The sequence below is a fragment of the Crinia signifera genome, chromosome 2 (assembly GCF_055691185.1).
Source record: "Crinia signifera chromosome 2, ASM5569118v1, whole genome shotgun sequence".
In the NCBI taxonomy this organism is placed as follows: domain Eukaryota; kingdom Metazoa; phylum Chordata; class Amphibia; order Anura; family Myobatrachidae; genus Crinia; species Crinia signifera.
The window spans coordinates 175698377-175724982 of NC_139218.1; the positions used below are offsets into that span (position 1 = coordinate 175698377).

The 26606-nt window shown below is 43.2% G+C and overlaps 1 pseudogene; it reads right to left on the bottom strand.

Annotated features, from left to right (window-relative positions):
- Positions 1–12701: 12701 nt before the first annotated feature.
- LOC146058460 (piRNA biogenesis protein EXD1 pseudogene) lies at positions 12702–13808 on the bottom strand (annotated as a pseudogene).
- Between the last annotated feature and the right edge of the window lie 12798 nt (positions 13809–26606).

Genomic DNA, 26606 nt, shown 5'->3' on the forward strand with positions numbered 1-26606 from the left:
TGAATCAAATAAATGATAATTAAATTTCAAAATTAGATTATCTTATATCGGTCAGATATTTACTTTTCTCTACCAGTAGATATGAACAGTTTTGATTTTGCTGAAAAGCAAATACAACTTTACTTTAGGGTCCCAAGTCATACTGAGTCAAACATAGGGAGGGAGGCTGTCTGTGTCTGCTTCTCTCAGCCACACAGGGGAAGGTGGTGGTGTTAGTGATGGTGGTGGTGGGGGGGTGTAGATCTCTTCATGGCTCTACTATCTTCTCCCAACTAGGCAGCAGCAGTAGGGTAGCAGGTGGTGGGTGGAAAGGGGGTTCTCTATCTTCGGCTGTATTACCTTCATACCAGCTATGTATACTTGTTGCTTTTTATAATTTTACAATTTTGTATTATAGCAGAAAAAAGGAACTTTCTTGTTTTCCCAATCGAGTCTGTTGTAACATATTCCATATCTATAAAGATTGCTTACATTTAGGGCTTCATTAAGGCCTGCTTGGTATAATATACTTGGAGACAGGGTAGGGATTGTCACGGGTGTGGTGCACCAAGGGAGAAAATAACTTCTAGACTCTAAAATATACCTTTTATATGGTTTATTTAAAACTGCGAAATATACAAACTAACATGAAACATTGAACAGTGATTACAGTGATTATTAAAAACTGTGCGTACGGTATTGGCATGCAATACCTCCTAATATGTAGATCACTTCTCCTGATGTCACCTCTTAGTACTGACCCTTAGCGTATCTGATGGCTTGATATCGCCTTTGTAACAGATATCAGCGGGTAGGGGTGCTTATGTTGATATATTGGGTGATCCGTATTTGTGCCTCTGGGTGTCTGGATTACTACTAAGTGTGGTAGTGTCCCTATGTCCGTGCTAGGGGTGGCAGCAGTCAGTCGATGCTTAACAAGGAAAGTTCCTTATTGTGGAGAGTAGTGAGTTCAGATTGGATCAATTTCCAAATCTCCTGGTGTGTATAGATTTGGTGTACGTTTTTTAGGGGCAGATTGGGTTAATCTCCCAAAACGTCAAGTGTACGTAGCCCTGGTGCACACCCAGATTGGAGATAGACCTTTATTGGGTTCTACTGATTGGTCAGTCGGATTGGGTACTGATCTCAAATCTCCCAATGTGTGTGGCTTGATTGATCTAAAAAAACTCCCAGTGTATAGGCTGAATTGAATTGCATTCCCAGCTCTCCTTTTCAGTGTGTATGGATTTAGTGCACATTCACATTGTACATATATGCGTTTAATATTTCATTGGTAATAGTATAAGCCAATGATTTTTTACCATGTGAGTGTGGTCTGAGGTTTTATTTGGGGGGATAATGCCCCAACCGGGTCCCCTCTCACAATTAGCCACAGACGTGCTTTTTGCACTATCTCATCACACATATGACTGTAACATACAGACTATTTGACTGCTTGCTGTTCCACAATTATACGGACAATAGTCCTTTAGGATATATGTTTGTATAGAGTGCTTTTCGCTTATGTGGGTGGCCTGACCTATTCCAACCTCCTTGAATTAATGATCGGCTGCTGGGGTGCTCACTTGCTCGCCCCGGGGTTTGGCAGCAATGTTTAGGGACAGGTATATATATTTCTGTCCTGCTGCCCTTATCAGCCCTCTGTGCGGCAGTGTGTTTCCCTATGCAGCATATGATTGTATATGGCTGTGCGGTTAAGCAGGAGGTTTGGCAGCTCGGTATCAGCTGCTAATTCTTGTTGGTGAGATACGTACACCCAAATGGGGCGATTCGGTCTACCGTTTAGGATTAGGGACCGAGTCCTATAACCCTCTTGGGTGCTCAACGGAGTCCATTAAGTGGTCAGGTTACCAGTAACATATAATACATATAATAGCACTACAACATTATATCATTAGAGTCCTTATAAGGACTAGTAATTCAGACACAAAGATAGTAGTGGTAGGAGTCCAAAACACCTGGACACAGAAGGAGGTATGCATGTGAGGCGACCGCACGGCTGTGTTGGCCAGCGTACGCTTCGCAGATTGCTATAGCTTAACTCTATGGATAAATTAAAATGAGCCTTAAGCTTTTCTCTGGGTTTGTTGGGCCAATCGGCTCAGAACTGAGTTTGTATGGAAGAGGAGATGTTTATCTACCAGAGAATATGAACCCCAAGTTTCTAAGACCCCCAAAAGGCTAACTGCAAGCGTCAGAACCAATGGTGGGTCAGAATTAATGGGTCCATTCTAGTCTATGGGGAAAATGTCAATATATCTCTGGTTCTATGTGTCCTAGAGACTTGAGACTGCAACTATATGAAAAATGAAACTCAGCTTTCAGAGCTGCCTGACTAGTAGTTTATGTGACATCGGGAAGGTAAGGTAGGGTCCGTAGGTAGGGTCCCCTCCAATTGTCCGCCTAGCTTGCAGGGGTTTCTGGCTTCCTTTGCAGCCAGGGAGCCATCACTGGAATGTGGGGAGGTGACAGTGAGGAAACCTGCTCTCTAGTGGGTCAGCTCCTGCTAGGTGCTCAGCTCCCTGTTTCCCAGCAGGTGTGCCCAAACCTGGACAGCGGTGCGAGTAGGGGACAGGAGCTGCAGTTGATCATTGGACTTGGAGACAGTTTACAGTGTTCACACTGGCTTTGTTTACTATGAACAGAGCAGTCTCCAAGGGGTGGGGGAAAGAGGATAAGGGAAGTGGGAGCGACCACCTAGTATTACCCAGCATCTCATTAGGCTAAAAGACAGAAATGGGGAAGTTTTGCGAGCGTCTAAGTCCCATAGTTAATATGGCCAATGAGCTTCTGGTTAAAATGATAATCTGTCCTTCTGTACTTACATAGTGCAGCATGTGTTACAGTGTCAGCAGCACTGCTGTCAAGGCAAGCTGCTATAGATTTGCTATTGCTTACTCCTATGAATTAATTACTACCGAGTACCTCAAATAGGAAATATTGTATAGAGAGGCTAAACACAGTGTTTTTGCATCCAGGAACTTAGGGGGGAGCTTTTATCTCTCCCCATTATACTTATAAAGATATCACTTATAGCTATAACTGTTACAGCACAGTACTATAAAAGCTGTTCGTGCTACTTAGTACACAAAGTACTGCTTAGTACACAAGAGCTATTTAGTACTCAAATAGGAAAAACTCTATGGAGGTGCATTAGACATCTGACGCATAGTCAGTGGTGATTTTAAAAAGCAATATCTGGTGGATGATCGTTGGTAATGCATTCATCCGGTAACGCCATCGCCAAGCTGTGATACTTATTGCACTGCGTTGCAACTAGGCGCACTGTGACGGATTGGCGGAACAATCGCCATAGGCAGATAAGATAAGAGCGGCTCCATCTGTAACTAATATTAATAAACAGTGGAGATTTAGCTCATGTATTGATCAATGCATTTAAGCCAGCAGTCCCCTTGATTAGGCTCATTGTGGTCTCATTCTCTCATTCACACTGTTTTAACTTATTTTTCATAGCTTATGTTAACTATTTCCCTAGATGCTTTGCAACAGGTGTGTGGTAATTGTTCACCCTTAAAAGGATAGTCTGCTGTGAGCATTAGACCAGATAGCATGCCTGAATTCAACCATTAATGTGATAGCTATGTTTATTGTAATAATTTTTAGCAATATATGCAAAGATGGTCCCACTTAATATAGCCATCTGCAATGGCTGACAAAAATTTCACTGCAAATTAAACATTTTCATTAGGATGTTTAGAAGAATAACAATAAAGTGAACAATAAATATCTTAAAACCAGGTTACGCATTGCTCTGGCTCCCGCATACTCTGCTGTTTAGAGCCCTGATTCAGGGCCCTTTCTGGTTCACTACCAAAAGCAAATTATCTCTTTAATGGACAAAACCATGTGCACTTCAGGGGAGGCAGATGTAATGTGCAGAGAGAGGTAGATTTGGGTGGGGTTTGTACTTCAAACTGATATCTATATTGCAATGTAAAAAAATAGCAGCCAGTATTTACCCTGCACAGAAACAAAATAACGCCCAAATTTAACTCTCACTACACATGTTACATCTGCCCCACCTGCAGTACTCATGGTTTTGTCCATCAGAGAGTATTTGCTTTTGAGAGTGAACCGGAATAAGGCCCAATGTCTCATGAGACCCATACCTAGGCACAGCAGCCATTACTAAAATAGAGTAAGTTAACAATCAAAACATAAAATGTAAGTGAGTGAAACAGGGAATATCAAATTAAAATAAAAGAGAAGAGCAATGGAAGCCTCTAGTAATATTAGTGTATTATCTGGGCGCCCAATTTTTTTCATTGCATGCCACTACTTAAGGCATGCGATGCGATGCAATTTGATGCAATTTTTCATTGTAAAGACCCAATTTTTAATTGTATAGCCATGGGTGATTTCATACCTCCAGTATCCAACTATGCATGGAGATGATTTTATATAGTGTGGCGAGCACAGCGAGCCACCGAGCCCGATGCATGGCGAGCGCATCGAGCCCTGCGAGGGGCCGCAGATTACTTTACATGTATTTTGCGGCCGCTCGCCACGCTTTGGGCTCGGTGGCTCGCTGCGCTCGCCACACTATATTAAATCAACTCCATGCGTAGTTGGATAGTGGGGGTATGAAATCACCCATGGGTGACTATACAATTAAAAATCTGGTCTTTACAATGAAAAATCGCATTGCATGAATTATATGCCTCTATATTGCATGCAATGCGATGCGATGCAATACAATGACAAAATCGGGCGCCCAGATATTACACAAGTACCGTAATATTAAATATGCATGCATGACTACAGTGTATACAGTACTATTCATAGGCGTGCGCACATTGAGTATTAGGGGTTGCACAGGCTCCCTCTAATGCTGTGCACACCCATATGAACACCTCCCTGCCGCTAGCAATACCATTTATCATAGACTTTTGCTTTTCAGAACTGTATTCCATTAAAAAAGCACCCAATCAATGTGTGTTTTGCACTGGTAATTGTACTAGGCCATTATCATACACTACATACCTGTGTCATCCATATATGTTTGACTTTTTTGCATGTATTGTTACACAGAGTAATTAAAAAATAAAACTGAAATAGGCAGGAGATTATGGTGTGACTGAGAAACGTTTTATATTGTAGCGAGTGCCAACAGATGATGGTTGGCACACCTCATTGGCGGAGTTAGACACGCCCAATAGGTGGTTCTAGACACACCCCTTTGATGGTGCACTCCCTAATAAAATGTGCTGTGCATGCCTACGCAGTGGCGTAACTATAAATTTAGCTCCCCCCTGCCAAAAAAATGTTTGCGCCCCCCTTCTTTAGTAAAACATGACAATGGTGCAGACTGGTTACCTGGGACACTGTGCGCCACCCTGTGTAGTGCTGCAGCTCCCCAGGAGTGATGTGTGCCCATGCGGTGTAACAGGGAGTACATCCCATCCACTGACATACTGTAGCCTTCCGCCACCAGCCTCCGCTTCCAAGGACCGACCAGGGTTACTAGCGGAAGTGTGTGCGGGCAATAACACTGGCCACCCCCAGGCGCAGAGGAGGTGAGGAAACTAGGGAGGGGGGATGGGCTGTCACCTACAGTATGCAGTTACATTACACAGCCACCACCACCCACTACTAATGAGTGACACCAAACTGTGTTTTCATATAGGACAGCATGTTTTTTCAGTGCGCCCTGAGACCACTGGCTCCCCCAAACAAGAGCTGGGGCTGCCAGACCATAGTTACGCCACTGTGCCTATGGTACTATTATTGCTACAAATAATCCATAATGGTATAATACAGGTAAATTGTAACTAGTGCAAAACGTCAATGCATGCTGATGGATATACTACATGACTGACTAGAATTAAGTAGAGATGAACGTGTCTGGATTCCGGGAATCCGGACACCCCAAACACCCCCCTATCCGAACGCGTTCACGAGCCTATTCGGGTTTTCCCTCCCAGACTCGGAGCGCGCCTTTCCGACGCCCGAGAGTTCCCGCTGTCAGATCTCAAGAGATCTGGACAACGTCACTGCAACTTCATGATATGTATATAAGAACGGCTGGGCGGGCGCCATGTCCACTCCAGTCTAGAAGATTGAACAGTGTGCACGTCTGGCTGTCTTCCCTGGCACCCGCCCGCGTGCTCACTCTCCCACCCCGCTGTGCACACTGCTGATAGTGACAACCTGCATGGTGTAGTAGTTTTAACTACTACACTGCTGATAGTGACAAGTTCAAACTGCGTGGCGTATTAGTTCTACACTGCTGATAGTGACTACCTGCTGAGTCTGACTGTGTTAGTGTAGTATAGTGTGGTGTTACAGTCTGTGCTGTATATTATACATTTATCCCTGTAGTCTGTGCCTGTGCCTCACATAGATTGATTTACCTTTCCTCCAGTGTCCAGTCCCACTCCCTACCACCAAATTCCTTAATAATAATCCTTTTCAATTTTTCTGTGTCTGCTACTGTGTGACTTAGCTGGAACAGGGTACTACAAGTCTCACCTCACCTGCGCAGGCCACAAGTCAGTGCAAAATAAATTGCAAAATATAATTTTTATTTTAGAATAAAGGGGTTAATAAATAATACTGACTTATTAATAAACCTTCAAAAATTTTCTGTGTCTGCTGCTGTGTGTGTAAGCCAGAGTCTCACCTCACCTGTGTGCACACCAATGCTACAAAATAATCGGTGCCGCAAAATAATCAATCTAATTTTTTTGGATAATAAGGGTTACTGACAAACAAATTCCTTAAAATCCTTTTAAATGTTTCTGTGTCTGATGCTGTGTGACTGTTAGCTGGGACAGGCCAGGGTAGTACAACTCTCAACTCACCTGTGTGCACACCGCACATCGGTGCTACAAAATAATAAATCATTATTTTTTTACAATAAGGGTTACTGACATAAAAAATAATCCTTTTAAATGTTTCTGTGTCTCTGCTGCTGTGTGAATGTACTCAAGAAAGATATTGGAGAACCAAAATATGAAGGCTCCAATAGTACAAAAACAACTTCCTCCAAATGCTGAAGCTGCTGCCACTAGTCAAGACATAGAACATGATGATGAAATGCCATCAATGTCTTCTGCCAATGCCGATGCCCAATGTCATCGTCAAGGGCGTGTGAAATCCAAAAAGGCCAAGTTGAGTACATTTAAGAAGAAAAATAAATGTAAATCCTTGGGGGAGAAACGTAAGCTTGCCAATATGCCACTTACCACACGGAGTGGCAAGGAACGGCTAAGGGCCTGGCCTATGTTCTGGACTAGTGGTCCAGCTTCACACGACGATCACAGCCTTCCTCCTCATCCTCCTTCCCCCCTAGAAATGTAAAGAGAGTTAAGCTGTCAACAAAAAGACAGCAAACAACTCAGCCTTATAAAAGACACAGTATCACAAATCCCCAAGGAGAGCCCAAGGGTGTTGGTGGTTGCGAAGCATGACCTTCCAATCACTGTACGGGAAGAGGTGGCTCCTTTCACCATTTGCAGCACGCCCTCTGCATATGCTGGAAGGATCACCCACAGTCCAGTTTCTGATTTTGAAGTTGTCAATGTTGTACACCAGGAGGAGGAAATTGATGTAGCTGGCACTGGGGATGAAGTTGATGAGGAGGAGGATGCTGCTGATGGTGATGACATATTACAATAGCAGACCCAGATTTAAACTAAGGCAAGGCCAATTTTATTTGAATGGAACCCTGTGCTAATCTAAATATTGCACCATATGCTGAAATCACAAGTGCCAGACAAGGATTAAAAATGGCGGCTGCTTCTCACACCTGTCCTGCTACTGAATCACACTTACATAGGGCGTTACATGTATTTCCAGGAAGCCATTCTGCAGTGTTAATGGAAGCACTGTACCTTAAACACAGATAACATATACATGATTGTGTCACAGACACACTGTAATGAAGATGAAGATATTCTGAATATTATTCCGGGAGTCCGCCACTGCCACTCTTACCCTGCATCACACAACCAGACGCCGTCGGAAGACAACCTAAAAAGTGACAGGAGCGTGCAGGAGATGCTTGAGGTGGACTGCAAAATTGCTGGACACTTTTGCCATTCTACCACTGCCAGCCGAAGACTGGAGCGGCAGCAAACACTCCTCAATCTGCCCTGCCATCACCTTAAACAAGAGGTTGTGATGCACTGGAACTCCACCCTCTATATGAGGTTGGGTGGTTGCGCTAAACAATAATATTCAATTTTGCATAAATTAAAACTGATATTTATTCAAAGTTAGTAAAATATTCAGAAAATGATAATATCAGTGCACATACTCAGCTGACAAGCTGTTAATAAGAAGAATTATTGAATAAAATATGAATATGCAAAAAAAAATGTAGCTGCGTTTTTTGTGTGTGTGGGGTTATGTTGCAAAAAGTCACCTCAAATCCAGTTGCGTCCTGTCCTCTTTTGGGCCCCAAAAAAAGATGGTCTCAAAGGGGATCAGTAGGCAGTGGGGTAAGATGGATTTACCACTGCATTACCTCCACTGTTTTGATGTAGCGGGGTCACTCCACAGATCGGGTTGGGGAGATTGAGGATGTGGGGTCCTGGCTTGGCAATATTAGAGAGGTGGCGTTCCTCCACACTTTTTGGAACATGACTTCACACACAAAAAAACGCAGCTACATTTTTTTTTGTATATTCATATTTTATTCAATATTTCTTCTTTTTTAACAGCTTTTCAGCTGAGTATGTGCACTGATATTATCATTTTCTGAATATTTTACTAACTTTGAATAAATATCAATGTTTTCATTTTTTCGTACTTGAAGGGGCTGCACCGCAAGAAAGCACGCGATCTGGAGGCGCAAACGTTAGAACTAGAAAGAGTTTTTCAAGCTAGCAACTTAGAGTCGGACAGGGTGGGATGGCAAAGGATGCAGACGGAGTGGCTAGAATATCTTCAGAAAGTAAATTACCGTAGACTCCATGCGGGCTCTCACCAATGGTATGCCGGCTCAGATAAAGTGGGCAAATTTATGGCCCTTTTGCTTAGAATGGACAGGCCGTCCAGTATCATTGCTAGTATTAGAACTAAACAAGGTGAAATTTTGTCATCTACTTCAGACATAGTGGATGAATTTGTCAGCCATTTTGGCAAAGTCTACCAATCAACTCAGAAAACAAGTGATGAGGACCTGCGGCAATTCTTCGCAGAGCGGCATCTCCCCTTATTAACTCAAGATGCTCAGAGTCTCCTAGATGCACCAATTACTAGTGAAGAAGTGGAAAGGGTAATTAAATCCCTGCCCGTGGGCAAAGCCCCTGGGCTAGATGGCTTGCCTGGGGAGCTGTTTCAAAAATTCGACAAAGTTCTGGTCCCCCGACTCGTAGCACTCTGTAATGCCATGATGTTGGAGGATGACTTGCCCTCCTCTATGGCTGAATCATCTATAGTGTTTATTTTAAAGAAGGGTAAAGACCCAACTAGTGTGGATTCGTATAGGCCTATCTCGCTCATGCCTACTGACGCAAAAATAATTGGCAAGGTATTGGCAAATCGATTAAGCATTGTGATTCAAGATACTGTACACCCTGATCAATCTGGGTTCATGCGTGGGAAATCCACTACGATCAATGTAAGGAGGGTCTTTTCCTACATACAACATATGAATGTGAAGGGGTTGAACGCCGCAGTTGCCTCATTCGAACAAGGCGTTCGACTCCGTCGAATGGGGCTACCTATGGGGCGCCCTTTAAAGCATTTGGCTTTGGTCCAGGCTTTGTCAGATGGTTGAGGCTGATGTATAAGAACCCCAGGGCAAGAGTTTCCATTAATGGATATACATCCCAGTCATTTCCCCTGTTTAGAGGCACCCGGCAGGGCTGTCCTCTCTCCCCGCTGATCTTCGCGGTACCAATAGAACCCCTTGCTTGCTTGTTAAGATCTAAGCTGCATTGTGAGGATATGGGAAGAGACATGAGATATAATCTTGTATCCCTCTATGCTGATGATCTCTTGGTTGGCACGGCTGACTCAAATAGAGATCTTCCTATAGTAATTGAGCAACTAAGTCAATTCGGAGAATTGTCGGGGCTCACTGTGAATTGGAGTAAGTCGCATTTGATGGCGGTAGGAGAGGACAGCCAGTGTGTTAGTGGGCCCGGTATGCCATTGGTGAAGGCCCCAGGTTTTAAATATCTAGGGGTTAGGGTGTCAGCGCAAACAGAAGATTTCCTAAAGGATAATATCACTCCAGCGATTCAGGAGGCAAGGGCTAAGTTTAAGTGTTGGGCCAAGCTCCCCTTATCGGCGCAGGGTCGGGTGAACCTGATTAAAATGGTAATCCTGCCTAAAATACTGTACCTACTTCAACACTCCCCAATATACATCAAGGATGAGTATTTTAGAAGTTTGGACAGTATAATCTCTTCGTTTATTTGGGGCGGCAAGCGCCCGAGAGTTAAAATTGCCACTCTTTGTAGAGATCGCGATAATGGGGGCTTGGCCCTCCCAAACTTTAAGAGATATTACTATGCAGCCCAACTAATACACCTAAGGTCATGGGTCAAGCTGGAAGAGCAGTCTTGGGAATTAACTAGACTAATAAGGTGCATAGACTCCAACATTACCCCGTTGCAAATATTGTTATCTAGGTCCCTACATAGATCTCATCCCCCCATCGTCTCTCAAGCTGTGAGAGTCTGGAGAAGGGTATGTGCTATGAAGAACTCCTTGGTTGAGGATCTAGAATCCTCTTTTCTCCTCTTGCCTATAGCCCCGGAGATCACTAGACAGCACGGGGGGAGGCTCTGGTCCCAATATGGAATCCTCTTGTTGGGTCAACTATTCCATGATAAGAGAGTTAAATCCTTTGCCCAGCTTCAGGCAGAGTACGCACTGCCAAGGTCAATGTTTCACAGATTCCTACAGCTTAGGAGCGCGATTATTAGGTATGGCAGGGATAAGGATCAATGGCTTATAGAGACCCCTATCAAGGTCTTCTTGAGAAAACTTACCCCACGGAAGGGTGTCTCGAAAATATATAAATACTTAACAGCCGCCACCACCGACGATGGGCTTATTCAGCTCATGCAGAAGTGGGCGGTGGACCTCACAGATATTAAAGAGAGTAACTGGCAGGCAGCTTTAGCAATCCCGAAAAAGGCAACAAACTCTATACGGGTTCAACAAATTCAGTTTAACATCATTCACCGGACATATTTGACCCCCATACGGTTAAGAAAGATGAGGGGTTCTGGGACTGATGAATGTCCAAAGTGTGGCGAAAATGGTGAAACATTTTGGCACTTAATGAGGACCTGTAATAGAGTTGACCACTTTTGGAATAGGGTCTGCCAGGTAATTAAGGGTCTGGGGGTAGTATAGGCTAACCTTACTGATATCAATTTGGTAATGGGGTTATGGCAAGAGGGCGATACGACTAGAGAATTGAGTCTCCTCCTATTGTACCTCACCGCAATTGCTAAAGTAGTTATAGCACGCTATTGGATGGCAAAAAATGGACCGATATTTAATGAATGGATTAACTTGGTGAACACGACATATGAACACGAGAAATTCTATTACGCATCCAAAGGGCGTAGCACTTTATTTTTATCTATTTGGTATCCTTGGTATTGTTCTGAATTTTACCAGTTTAAAGGGTAGCTCTATGCCAAGCACTGTCTGCGAGTCACGTATAGCCCCAATTGTTATATTATTGTCAGTTTCTGTAATGGTTTACACTTTGTCCCTAAATTACGTACGTTTATCACTGCTTTAGCTACCTATATTAAAAGAGCAGGGAAGAGAAGTGGATCGATACTCTCTGGACACCACCAATTTCCCGAATTTACGATCGGATGACCCCTTGGGCCATAGTACGGACCCTGGTCCCTGCCCACTTCACACTATACTACACATTATCTCTAGGCGAATGCCAGAAGTAAAATATGATACATAAATTCGCCCTTTGAATATTTGGCACTTTAGCACTTATCACTTTACGCATCGCTGCACTGACTTATCTTACTAAGGCTACATCCTGCCTTCTCATTTTCGAACCACTCTCTTATCTACTCCTATATTCATTTTCTTTCCTTAATAACCTTTAGATTCTCACTTATATCTTTTTATAACCAAGAACTTAGTCAGCATTATTATTTAATGTCCCAGCTAGGTCCAATAGTCGGGTTGACGGAGTTAACACCTAACATCCTTCCCGCTAGTGCTAAGCTCACAAATTCAAATCCGCTCGATATAAGGTGTCCATCTCAGTATATGTCTCCTCTGTGTACACTGCCATGTTTTATGTAATTTCCATTCTGATACTTATCTTCTGTATATCGATTTTGTCATGTACTGTATATGTATTGTATTGTCTTGTCTTTTTTATATATATGTATGTTGAAAAATGAAAATAAAGACTCAATTAAAAAAAAAATAATGTATTTGTGTATTGCTTCCGCTCGCCTAACTTGCTGGAAAACATTTTTTGGGGGAAGCTCCGAGCAGATCTCAGTGTGGCCCAAATTATCCGCTGATCCTTGGTTATGTGTATTTTAATGCCCATCAAGCAATGATGTAAAATCAGCTAACATGGCATCCAACAGTGCTAGATGCAGAGCCAAGCGGTGTAAGACTTCCAGAGCCAATTCTTTGAGCAAATGTGTAGACATTGGACGATCAAGCAATATACTGTTGTGGGGTATCGTTTATTAAACTGCTTGTAAATCTGCTTGTAAGTCTCACCTAACTTGATGGAAAACACAAAGTTGCTGAATTTCTTTTGGAAGCTCCGAGCAGATCTCAGTGCGGCCCAAATCATCCCCTGCTCCTTGGCTATATGTATTTAAATACCCATCAACTAATGATGTCAAATCAGCTAACATGGCATCCAACAGTGCTAGGCGCAGAGCCAAGTAGTGTAAAACTTCCAGAGCCAATTCTTTCAGCAAATGTGTAGACATTGGACGATCGAGCCATATATTGGGGTTTTCCTATATTAAAGTTTGCTTGTAAGTCAGGAATGAAACTTGTGAAGACGGCCTGTTATCAAACATTCCTTAAGTGAACAGATACGATGAGGAAGGAAGCCCCCGGTTTCCATGAAAAACAGGTATACTGTACATATCCTACCTGTGTATCAAAGACATTGCAGAACCACCCCATATTGGTGGGACGAGACATCCCCCAGCTGGCAACAGTCATGGACCACATTTAGAATGCTTTTGTCTTTAAGCACCATTTGTAGCCCGTTCCTGAAAACTCCAGGCCCCAAGAGTAGGACATCAAAAAGGTAAAAGCATCTTTTCCTAGCCACCTGCAGCCAGCACAAATTTCCATGGCAACACAAGTTTAGTCCCACTGCAACTAAGCTCAGGACTTTCTGGCTCTGTAGATGTCGCATTGCAGGACCAAGCATAGGCTGAAACTGGTCTATCACAACATAGTCTGCATCTGCATCTTCAACTGCCCGTTTAATGGCCTGTAGGATACTGTTATGCATACCATGCGGTGCAGGTAGATCAGGCTCTCTCACTTCCCCGGCAGTTTTCCCAGCATCTTCAACCCTCTCTTGTGATAAGGTATCATCTATTTTATTAGCTGTATTTTCTGGCTTTTGAAGGACCAGACGATTCTTCTTGGTTCCACTTTCAGAATGGTATGTCCAAAGAGGATTTTTGTCCAGGCACTTCTTTCCCAGTTGTTAAATCCTTAACTTTTCTTAAAGTTATTGTATGGCTCGCATCAATACTCATTGGCACTCCCTGAAAGCATATATTGGTGGTTGTAAATTTGATATTTTTCCCAATGACCTTCGTTAGGAAGCTGGTATCAGTTACTATATCCATGCTAAACGTGTATTACGGGCACAGGACCGAGCACAGCACACACCACCAGTAGCAACTGCAAACAGCCGCACCCTCCTAAAGACATTTAATCACAAATCCCCTAGGAGAGTCAAAGGGTGTTGGTGGTTGCGGTGCCGGACCTTCCCATCACTGTGGTGGAGGATTACTTTGGTGACAGCATCCAAGTAGACATGTCAGACAGTCCTTACCTGTACTGGCAGGACAAAAAAGGCATTTTGAAAGCCCCTGTACAAAGTCAAACTGGCTCTATTTTACCTTAGTTGTCCCCCCCCCCCCCCTCCAGTGTGTACTATGAAAGAGTTTTTAGTGAAGCGGGGAAACTGGTCAGTGAGCAGGTTGCTTCCGCAAAATGTGGAGAAGATGGTGTTCATCAAAATGAATTGGATAAGGATGAGGACAACAACTTGCCTCTATAGAGCCAGTTTGTGCAGGGAGAGATGACTTGCTTCTTTTCTTGTGGGGCCCAAACAAAGCAATCATTTCAGCCGCAGTCATGTGGCAGACCCTGTCGCTGAAATGATTGGTTTGTTAAAATGTGCATGTCCTATTTACGCAACATATGGGTGGGTGGGAGGGCCCAAGGAAAATTCCATCTTGCACTTTTTTGCCATTATGTGCTTTTTGGGGCCTAGTTTTTCAAACAGCCATCCTGTCTGCCGCTGCAGTGCCACTCCTAGATGAGCCACATGTTTGTGACGCCCACTTAGTGGCTTAGTATAGTTATCCAGCTACCTCAGTGCAACCTTTTGCCCTAAAAACAATATTGTGAGGTGTTCAGAATAGACTGGAAATGAGTGGAAATTAATGATATTGAGGATTATAATAGTGTAGGAGCAAATTTTTGCAGTTTTTATGCTTTAAAAAAAAAATCAGAACCCAAAACACAATACACGAAACACGAAAATGGTGGTGTTTTGGAACAGATCCAGATCCAAAACACTGCCCGAGATACAGACCCAAAACGTGTTTCACGGAACACGAAAAGTGCCCGGTGCACATCCCTAGAATTATGCACTGATGTGATGTGATTTTGACCACATTTGTTTGAATTTGCAGGCATGTTCACCCGATTTTGGTCCATTTTTTCCCATGCTGATTCACCCTCAAAAAATAAGTGAAAAGGCATTTGAATTGACTACTAAGGGGGTGAATTAGTGCCGTTTCTTATGCCAGATGAAAAAAAAGGCACTTAGTTGAATATCCATATCTGTGTTTTCAACACCAAATTTTAAAATGGCAATGATATTAAATGCAAAATTGCCTGTTACCTATTTTAACCACATGCTTGCCAGACAGTGGATTACAGAATTACTGTACTACTGTAGATCATATGTCTTGTTTTCTTTCAGTATAATTTAAGATTTGTTATGTGGACTGCAGGCAGAAAATATCATTTAAAATCTATCACATCCATAACTGTAATTAGCAGTAAACGGGAGAACTTATTAATGTAGCAATTTGCTGTAGTATTTCTCAAGCAAATTAATCACGATTGAATTAATTATGCATGATCTTCAAAATCTCAATTTAGATTTAAAAGCAAAAAAACAAAGAATATTGCCACTTGAATTGTACAAATATGACTTTGTGGTATTATTGTACAAAATATCACATATCATATAGAAAACTATTATCTTAAACATTCTTATAATGTAAAAATAATTGCAATAAAATAGCAAAAATGTCGGCTAAGGGGCCAAACCCTAAACAGAAAAGCATTTTACATTTTTATATACTATAGTGTTTTACAGACATGGCACTACAGCGACTTTTCCATGAACTCAGAGCAGCCAAAATGAATATGAAAATTGTAGTGTTTCATAAAAAAAAAGATATGTAGGTGTCTGTAAGTGCCATTTTATTTCTCGGTGAGAGGATAAAATGTTTTTTTCTACATAATTTCTGATGTAGCAGCTAAATTAGGCCCAAGAAGAGGGACAATGCAACTTTACACATCATTAGTATTCAAGCTACATAACCCAACCAACAGCAGTTATGTATTTTTGCAAGTATGCATATAATTTATTGTGGAGAACACAATTTACATGGGTAGTCGATGCCTGTTTTATAGCCTCACAAATAGATGTATGAACTCAAGCATATAATGGCTCAACCAGCAGGCGCAAATACGTTCTAAATCTTCTAAATGTGCTTCACAAAAATGTAACTGAGGAATATAAAACAGATCAATTCTTGCATGTTATATATTGGTTTTTGATTTACAAATCTAATCTGCCAAATTTCTATAGAAAATGAATGGATTTTTTACTGAACTTCTTTTATGACTTTTCTGTGTCTGAATGTTCTCTCTGAAACATGTATAGATATACGATAGACATAAATACATGTATGTGTTATTTATATTTATACATACAGGAAAATACTGCATATGTTCAGTGTGTGCATATGTTGTTTACATGCATTCATTCTAGCTTATTTTTTTTTTTTCAGTAACAATGCATTTCATTAAGTATAATTTTAGTACATTACTAAAACATATTAAGTATAATGGATCAACTGACAGCAACTGACTGCCCCCCCCCCCTTATAATACATCCATCTGCTATAAATGCTAATCAGAAATAAGGGTCCACCCAGTCTGACAGGGGATAGAACTGTGAAAATAAAGCTATTTTTATTCATTGCCACAGTACCATTGCACATATGCAAAAATCTGGTATTTATCGCCAAAGCTGCAGATGTAGACATCATGGGCATACAGAAATTTAAAAAATAAAATGCAGATTATCTCTGTTTATAATTCATAACCCCAGTATCAGGGCACCACGGATCGTGCAAAGGTTAGCATTACTGCCTGAGATCATGGGTTTGATTCCCACCGTGGCCCTAACTGTTTGGAATTTGTATATTCTCCCCATGCTTATGTTGGTTTTCTCTGGGTACTCCAGCTTCCTCCCACAATCCGAAAAGATACTGGTAGGTTAATTGGCTCCCAAAATGTTTCTACCCTAGAAAGGCTGTGTACATTTTGTAGGGAATATAGACTGTAAGCTCCATTCGGGCAGGGACTTATGTGAATGTACAAATATTCTCTGAAAGTGATGTGGAATTTGTGTGCGCTATATAAATAACTGATAATAAATAAATAATTAGACAGTGGTTTACGAACATTGCTGTCTCATAGTTGCCCAGCCGTATAGCTAGAGTGGCTGATGCAAAATGAGCGCTATGCAAGTTGGCATGGCATATTCTTGCACAGAAAGTGAATACATGTAAATGTGCAGTTACAGGAGATTTATGCACAAATATAACTTCATGACTGGACAGGAGAAATGGGCATGTGCATGGGAATTCTCAAATAGGCCAAGTGCTCCCGAGCTCCGGATGCCGAGACATCAAAGGGTGCCGGAGCCGTGCAGCCTGCTCCCTCCCCCACCTGCTCCCTGCTCTGACCGGCTGAGCTCAGCTGCCTTGTCTGCTGCTATTAACCCTCCTGCTGGACCGCTAGCTAATAGGTGCTTGCGGTCCAGCAGCCAATCAGAAGCAGCATTGATGGCTGCTGCACCGCAAGCACCTATTGGCTAGCGGTCCAGCGGGAGACTTAACTTAATTGAACATACTGTAGCTGTGGACAGGAGCAGCTCAGCCAGGCAGAGCAGGGAGCAGGTGAGCAATTTTAGTCCCCATTGGAAACAAGCAATTTTAATCCCCCTTAGCAACGAGCAATTTTTTGTCCCTCTTGGCAACGAGCAATATTAGTCCCCCTTGGCAACAAGCAATTTTAGTCCCCCTTGGCAATGAGCTATTTCAGTCCCCCTTGGCAACGAACTATTTCAGTCCCCCTGAAGCATGAAGCCCCTTGGCATCGAGCATGAAGCCCCTGGCATTGAGCATGAAGTTCCTAGCAATGAGCATGTAGGTAAGTAACACTTATTTATCACATGTGTAATGGGCATTACGGTTTGTTATATAGTATGTAATGGGCATTACGGATTGTTATATAGTATGTAATGGGCATTATGGTTTGTTATATAGTAGGTAATGGACATCATGTGTGGCCTTATGTGTAATTGGCATTGCGGCATGTGTCTTTATGTGTAATGATATTACAAAGTTCGCTAAAATGTGCAATGGGCATTACTGTGTGTGGTATAATGTTAGGCCATGCCCCTTTTTGCCACACAAGTCAGGGGGGGGGTGCGAAACATGCCTTTGCTCCGGACACCGTGGCACCTAGCTACACCACTGCACAGATGTGACAAATGCACACAGACAGTATAGAAAATACATGCTTGATGTGAAGCGTACAATTTGCACCAGCTCTAGCCATGTGCAAATTGAGTTTGTTTTGAGACTGTCCAACAAGAGACTTTGCTTGTCAGAGGAGAGCAGCGGGGAAAATATGCTGTGTGCATGCATCTATTCATCTATTCACATGAGTGAGGGACAGGGGATATGGTCAGCAACTCACACAGCGCTGGCCATGCCCCCATAGTGACAAAACAGAATGCTGCGATCATAGGCCCCTGTTAACAATACCATGCCCCCAAATGTCATGTGTCCCTACTAGCCTTTGCCTCTATCCAAAGTTGGGAGGCATGTGTGAGAGCTTACATTCTAAAATAACTATTCTTTCCCACCAACCACCAGACAATGGAACAGTACAACAAAAAGTAATAAATTGAAAGCCATTGGGAACACCCCCAGGCTGCTATAAAGGCTGTCCTCCTGCCTTTGTGGCTTCCCAGTAAATCTATTGGGATGAGAAATTATGCAGTTATTTAAATTAATGTGCAGTTTCTTCCTGTCATAATTTATGAGATATAAATACTGTATATCTGTACTGAAGCTACATTCATTGTTGCAATACATTACTTGTTATAATTGTATTTGACCCCACTCCACCTTCCTACTACCCCAAAATCCAATTTGCATCACTCCCCTTTTTGTGCTCTTCACTCCATCCTACTGCCAGACGCCCCATTTACCTCACTTCTGTTTACTTGCTTCCTGGCCCCAATCCACCATGCTCACTGTTTATCGCAAGTTGCAACTGATTCTATCACTTAACACTTCCAGTAAATATCAGATGGCCGTACACAGTATAGGTCAATCTTTGTCATCCTCTCCCCAAATTGATTTCTGAATATACAGTATGTATATATATATATATATATATATATATATATATATATATATATATATATATATATATATATATATATAACTCTCCAGACGGCGGCACTCGACAATCACGGAATGTCCAAGCAGGTAAACGATATCAACGTTTCGAACTTTTACTTAGTTCTTCATCAGGATATAACAGTACAAAAAGAAATACACACATTTATACATACCACCAAGTGATGTACACCCAAAACTCCACCTCCCATCCCGGCGCCATTGGATTCACAGCCACACTAGCGTCACCGGCGCACACCAAGTGCGTCAGGACGTCAGCCGGCGCGTACCATACACGCGTGCGGGAATACTACGTTGCCATGGAAACAGTAAACAGAATTGCGCTAATACGAGATAATGACATGTGTGGAATACACTAAAATTGATCAGAGTTAAACACTGTAACCATACATGATTCAAGATGCAACGTAATAGATATAACAGTGCAAAAATGAAAATTATGCATAGAAAAAACACATTGAAAAAGATTAAAAACAAAGCGGTTAGCGGACGTAGTCAGACACACTTGGAACTACACTAAACTGGTCACACGGTAATAATACATGTGAGGGTGCCAGCTCACACTTAAAGAATGGGCGTAAGAGAAACATACTAATACATGAAACTGGGCAGACCAATGGAAAACAGAATGGACTAATATAGGGCATAGTGAACGGTGGGACCTAGGAAGGGGTCACAGCGATCAACTCAGGCATAATTTAAAGGAAACAGTGCAGTCCTTTAAATTCGTTCAGACCTCGGGGCGCAATGGTATTGAGTCTCTGAATCCATTGTGCTTCACATTTTAGAAGTTTTAGGGATCTATTACCCCTGCGTATCGAGGCCGGAATATGATCAATGATCATATATTTTAGGGAAGGAATGGTATGACGAGCCTCGAGAAAATGTCTCGCTACCGGTTGATCACTGGTCCCTTTTTCCATCGCTTGTTTAATGGAATAACGGTGCGCAGCCATTCTCTCTCTAAGGGTCCTGTCTGTTTTGCCGATGTAATACAGAGAACAAGGGCAGAAAATCATGTACACTATGTACCGGGTGGTACAAGTTACACGATGTCTGATAGAGTATCGTTTGCCACTGTGTGGGTGGCTAAACGAATTACCCACTGTGAGCGCTCTACAGGTAACACAATTTAAGCATCTAAAGCAACCTGGGCGAGAGCCCAAAAACTGCTCACTGCTGGCAGATTGTAATGAGGCCACGTCTGACTTCGGAAAAAGAAAAAGTGGAGCGCTAGGTGGATCAATTGGATATCACAATTTTATTCTTTAAAAAATTATGTATATATAATATAAAAACAATTAATAAATAATTATAAACAATAACAGGGTATAAATGACAGTAAAAAATGAGTGGACAAGGAAGATTATACTTATGTCTCTGCGTAGCTGCCGTGTATTCCTGATGATTTTTGGGGCTTTTATGCGTTGGTTTTAGCCCTGGAGTGTAGAAATAGACAAGTTGCCATCCCGGATGTTATAAATTGAACGCTGGAGGATGATTTTGATTCCCAAATTGGGGTCCTCACTATAATGCGCAAATTTTCAGGGGGAAACCGGAGTGGGTAGCTCGCTGGAGGATGATCTGTTTCCTTCTGTTGAAGGGTCCTCACGATGTTGCGAGTGTTGGGGTCCACGATATAGTGGTGGAAGGTTTACCCAAATGAAGAGAAATTGGAGGGCAATCCGGAGGAGTGACAATGAAAGGGAAAAGCCAGGGTCAAGGGGGGGGGGGGGGCAGCAGAGGCAGAGATTCTTCCAGGTCCAATTAAAATTAGCAAGTGCTGCCTAACATGTTTCGTCATGATGTCACGACTTTATCAAAGGTACATACCTTTGATAAAGTCGTGACATCACGACGAAACATGTTAGGCAGCACTTGCTAATTTTAATTGGACCTGGAAGAATCTCTGCCTCTGCTGGCCCCCCCCTTGACCCTGGCTTTTCCCTTTCATTGTCACTCCTCCGGATTGCCCTCCAATTTCTCTTCATTTGGGTAAACCTTCCACCACTATATCGTGGACCCCAACACTCGCAACATCGTGAGGACCCTTCAACAGAAGGAAACAGATCATCCTCCAGCGAGCTACCCACTCCGGTTTCCCCCTGAAAATTTGCGCATTATAGTGAGGACCCCAATTTGGGAATCAAGATCATCCTCCAGCGTTCAATTTATAACATCCGGGACGGCAACTTGTCTATTTCTACACTCCAGGGCTAAAACCAACGCATAAAAGCCCCAAAAATCATCAGGAATACACGGCAGCTACGCAGAGACATAAGTATAATCTTCCTTGTCCACTCATTTTTTACTGTCATTTATACCCTGTTATTGTTTATAATTATTTATTAATTGTTTTTATATTATATATACGTAATTTTTTAAAGAATAAAATTGTGATATCCAATTGATCCACCTAGCGCTCCACTTTTTCTTTTTCCTATTCTATACCCATAGGAGGGTTGACATCCCTCCAGTAGGAGCAGCTGAGCAACACACCCCACAGGGCGCCTATTCCTACTCTGAGTACCCCATCTCGAGTATACCCCCTTTTCCCACATGTCTGACTTCACCACATAGTCACGCACACTCCTGCCACGAGTGTAGCATGGCATAATAGTGGTATCGGTCAACCGTAGTGACTCATCCATCTGTACCAGAGGCCACAGTTTTTTGGTAGCTCTATTGATATGGGTGCTAGACACATTAAAGTGGTTGACCCATGGGAGTCTTTTAGTGTTGACATTTTTCTCACGATAAATCAATAAAGACTCTCTAGTTCTACCAAGAGCTTTAGCCTTAGCTTCACACAGTAAACTAGAATCATAACCCCTCATACGGAATTTATTCGACATGTCATCAATAGCTGTCTCAGCTAGAGCATCTGTGCTGCAGATGCGCCTAGCGCGCAGAAACTGCGAGTAGGGAAGGCTAAATTTATTGGAGCCAGGGTGGCAACTTGTAGCATGTAAAAAGGTGTTGCGATCTGTCGGCTTGGTGTAGACCGACGTCACAACATTACCATCACAGACAGTGAGGGACACATCGAGAAAGTTGACTGACTCCGTGTCGACCGTGAAGGTCAACTTAACCGGGCTGTCAGTCCTATTGTGCTTAACAATCATATCTACAAACTTCTCCTTAGGTCCTGTCCATATCATGAACAGATCGTCGATATAGCGCGTATAGAAGAAAATCCAACGCGCTATATCGGGATCAGTAAAGAACACATCTTGTTCGATGTCCATCATGTACGCATTGGCGTACGATGGGGCAAAATTGCTACCCATCGCACAGCCAACGCGCTGTAGATAGAACAATCGATCATACAAAAAGTAGTTGTGTGTGAGCACTAGTTCAAGCAGGGCCAGTACAAACTCCACACACGGGCCGAAATAATTGGAATTATCAGTCAAAAGTTTTCTAACAGCCTCTATACCTGCCCCGTTGGGGATGATGGTATAGAGGCTGGTAACATCGATACAGCAGAGGAGACTACCAGGCGGTACGGGGCCAATTTCAGTGAGGCTGTTGAGAAATGCTGTAGTATCAAGAAGGTGACCAGGAGATGATCTGATACACGGTTGCAATAACGAGTCAATGTATGTAGATACATTTTGGAAGAGGGATCCCCGGGCAGCAATGATAGGTCTACCGGGAGGGGCATCAAGCCCCTTGTGGATTTTCGGTAGAGTATACAGAAGAGGTACCACAGGGTTAGTAACAACTAATGCAGAGGATAACTCAGCCGAGATTATCCCATCAGATACAGCAGTTTTAAGCATGTTGGTGAGGATACCTGTATACTCCACCGTGGGGTCCCTGTCCAATCGGCTATAGACGGACAGATCATCCAGTTGCCTGGAGATCTCCCGTTTATAGTCGGAGAGGTCTTGGAGTACCACGGCACCGCCTTTGTCGGCGGGCCGGTTGACAATATTATTATAACTACCCAAATCTTGAAGTGCTTTAAACTCATCTCTACTTAAATTGGCTTTAGAGGGTACAGCACCTTTATGGGGCGGATGCACTACATTAGATACATTGACATCAAGTGCTTGCATAAACGTTTTAATGTTGGGGTTGTTAGATAAGGGGTCAAAAACAGATTTAGGCTGTAACCTAGACAGTTGTACAGGTATATCAGACACAGGCATAGGTAATGATTGACCATCAGGCTTTTTACCAAAATGCTCCTTCAATTTCAATAATCTGTTAAGCTTATATTTTTCGATTTCCCACTGCATGTCATTAAAACGTGCAGTGGGTACGAAAGAAAGCCCCTTATTCAAAACCCTTTGCTCAGCATCAGTGAGGACGTGAGAGGACAAATTATAGATTATGTTCTCAGAGGGGGACGGACCCTTCGGCCGCGACCTTTGCCACTGGCCACCACTCCTCGTCCTGTACCTCCGTCTTGGGCCAGGATCCGTCTGGTGCGAACCCCTAAAGGGGAAATCGCACGCTTGCCTCTCCTTTTAGGCTTGGTAGCACCATCAGAGTCACTTGTTGTTTGGACCTCATACGATGAATCGGTGTTAGCCCCACGGCGACCTTGGCGTCTCTGTTGTCGACCCTGATGATAATTTCTAGCGGGATTACCTCCGCTCTGAATCCAGGAATAAACCTGGTTGTGTTCATAGTCCATATTGACCTTATTAAGCTTTTGCTTTTTGAATTGAATGAGGTCACGCTTGTAACATGCAACCTGTTTGGTGAGTTTCTCAAGCCAGTTGGTAGATGAGTCCTGAATGAATGACGCTTTATTGGCATCCTCAAAAGTCTTAACCCGTTCACGGGCGATGCCTAATTCGTGGCCGGACTCCTCAATGACAAGGAGGATGAGATATTTGTTTAATACGGCTGTCCATTTCTTGCAGAAAGTTATATTGAAACGACCGATAGTCGGTGCGTTCCTAACTCGGAAGCCTCGTGGAATCCGTTTGGATTTGTAGTACTCACTCAATGTTATGCCGTGGTACATGTAGTCTATCTCAATTTGCTTGAGCTTCAAACAGTCGTAGAGAAATTCTAGCGGGCGAGTCTCAGTGGCTTCATCGTCCGCCTCTTGTCTGGATAATATACCGTCAGCTTCTGACTCTGAGAAGGACAATACGTTGCCCTGGGTCAGAAGGGCCAGGTTAATGCTGTCCAAGTGGTCAACCACGTCCGCCACACCACCCTCAGCCATGATGTTGGAAAAAGGCAAGGGGTGTACAAAGCCTGATGTAGATAAATATAATAGAAAACGGGGTGCTATGCGCTCCACTCCAAATCAGCAGCCTGCTAGCTGAAAAGGTAATACAAAGTCATAGTCCAGAGCAGCACACCTCAACCTGTAATGTAATGGACGCGGTGCCTTCCAAAAACCCCATGGGGTATAAACAACTCTCCAGACGGCGGCACTCGACAATAACGGAATGTCCAAGCAGGTAAACGATATCAACGTTTCGAACTTTTACTTAGTTCTTCATCAGGATATAACAGTACATATGTATGTATGGTTACAGTGTTTAACTCTGATCAATTTTAGTGTATTCCACACATGTCATTATCTCGTATTAGCGCAATTCTGTTTACTGTTTCCATGGCAACGTAGTATTCCCGCACGCGTGTATGGTACGCGCCGGCTGACGTCCTGACGCACTTGGTGTGCGCCGGTGACGCTAGCGTGGCTGTGAATCCAATGGCGCCGGGATGGGAGGTGGAGTTTTGGGTGTACATCACTTGGTGGTATGTATAAATGTGTGTATTTCTTTTTGTACTGTTATATCCTGATGAAGAACTAAGTAAAAGTTCGAAACGTTGATATCGTTTACCTGCTTGGACATTCCGTTATTGTCGAGTGCCGCCGTCTGGAGAGTTGTTTATACCCCATGGGGTTTTTGGAAGGCACCACGTCCATTACATTACAGGTTGAGGTGTGCTGCTCTGGACTATGACTTTATATATATACAAAGGATTTATTTATGCGCGCGCCACGGAAAAAAGGGGTTGTGGCCACTTAAAAAGGGCGCGTGTCTTTAAGTGTAGCGTACCATACCACATACCCCTTATATATCACACTAGTAGGATATATATATATATATATATATATATATATATATATATATATATACATACACACACAAAGTAATGGCTGGGACTGGCCAATTATTTACATATTTAAATAAATTGAAAGTCAGTTTCTATTTTCAGCTATTTCTGCAGCTGTCCATTATATGTTTAGTTTATTTTTGTGCCCCCTGTTATATTTTGTTTATTTTTGTGCCCCTGTTATATTTGTGCAACCTGCACCTTATGTTTTATGATATTTCTCTGCAGCCCCCCCTCCCCTTTAATTAACTTACTGGGGCCCAGATGCAATAAGATTAAAAAGTGATAAAATGGAGAGTGATAAACAGCCATCCAATCAGCTCCTACATGCCATGTCACAGACTGTGTTTGAAAAATGTCAGACAGGAGCTGATTGGCTGGCTGTTTATCACTCTGAATTTTATCACTTTTGAAGCCTAGAGAATCTGGCCCCTAGTCTGGCTGTCTGGTTGGTTCTCTCTGTGTTATCTTGAGATTGGCTGCCTGTTGTTGGATGCAGACATGCAGAGATTGTTGCCGCTGCACCCATCCATGTCCGCCGACCAACATGCTGTGCCTGCCAGATCCGGCTGTCGCATACCCCCTGTCACCCGAGGTTGCGCGGCTTCACACACATAAAAAAAAGGAACTTGCTGCATGCCAGGAGGATGGCAGCACCAGGCCTCCTTAACCCGTTCCACTCCTGGATCAGCTGGTTGAGCTGGTTTGTGACTTCAGATACTAGAGGGCGGAGACAAAGCACCAGTTAAAACTGGAGTGCCGCGGTGCTCTACTCATGCGCTTTGGCTCCGACCCCATGCTGCCCAGCATCCAACGTCACATAAGGAAATCCTGGTCGGCCTCCCATGTGATGCAACCAAGCTCTCCTCAGCGGCGCTGCTTCTCAGGACTGCTGTAATGCAATAACAAGCGGTTCAGGCACTCGGGCCACTTGTCATTGCGCTTAGGGTTGGGGCAGCGGGCCAGTCTGTATTGGTTCGCAGTCCAACCTGCAAATGCATCTGTAGCCATGCTCATCTTTGCTGCAATGCTGCATTCTGCATGAGGAAATACTGTAATAATTGCCGGTTGTAAATAGAGATGTGCAGACTTGGATTCCAGAGATCCGAGCCCCCACGGACGTCATCATTCCGAGCCCGGTTCCAAGCAGCGCTCGGAGATTCACGCCTGACTCGGGTCCGTCCGCGTGGTCAAAGCATCATCTCCCGGCGCCAGATTTCGCAAGGCTTTAAATAGCGGCTGCTGCGCCCGCCATCTTCACTCCAGTCTAGTAGTGGGTTGGGAGATTGTGTGTTGGTGCTGCTGCTGGGGCTTAAACTTGAGCTTGAGCTTGAACTTAAACGCAATATTTTTTATTCTCTGGGGCTGTCTCTCAGTGCTGCTGTGTACTCTGTTCTCCTCTCGGCTTAGGGTGAGATCACCCTAGCAAGGAGGACAGTCTAACTGTGTACTTGTAGTACTACTTTCTCCTCTGTGCGGTCTACCTCTGGTGTGCTGTGCTCTAATTATTTTATTCAC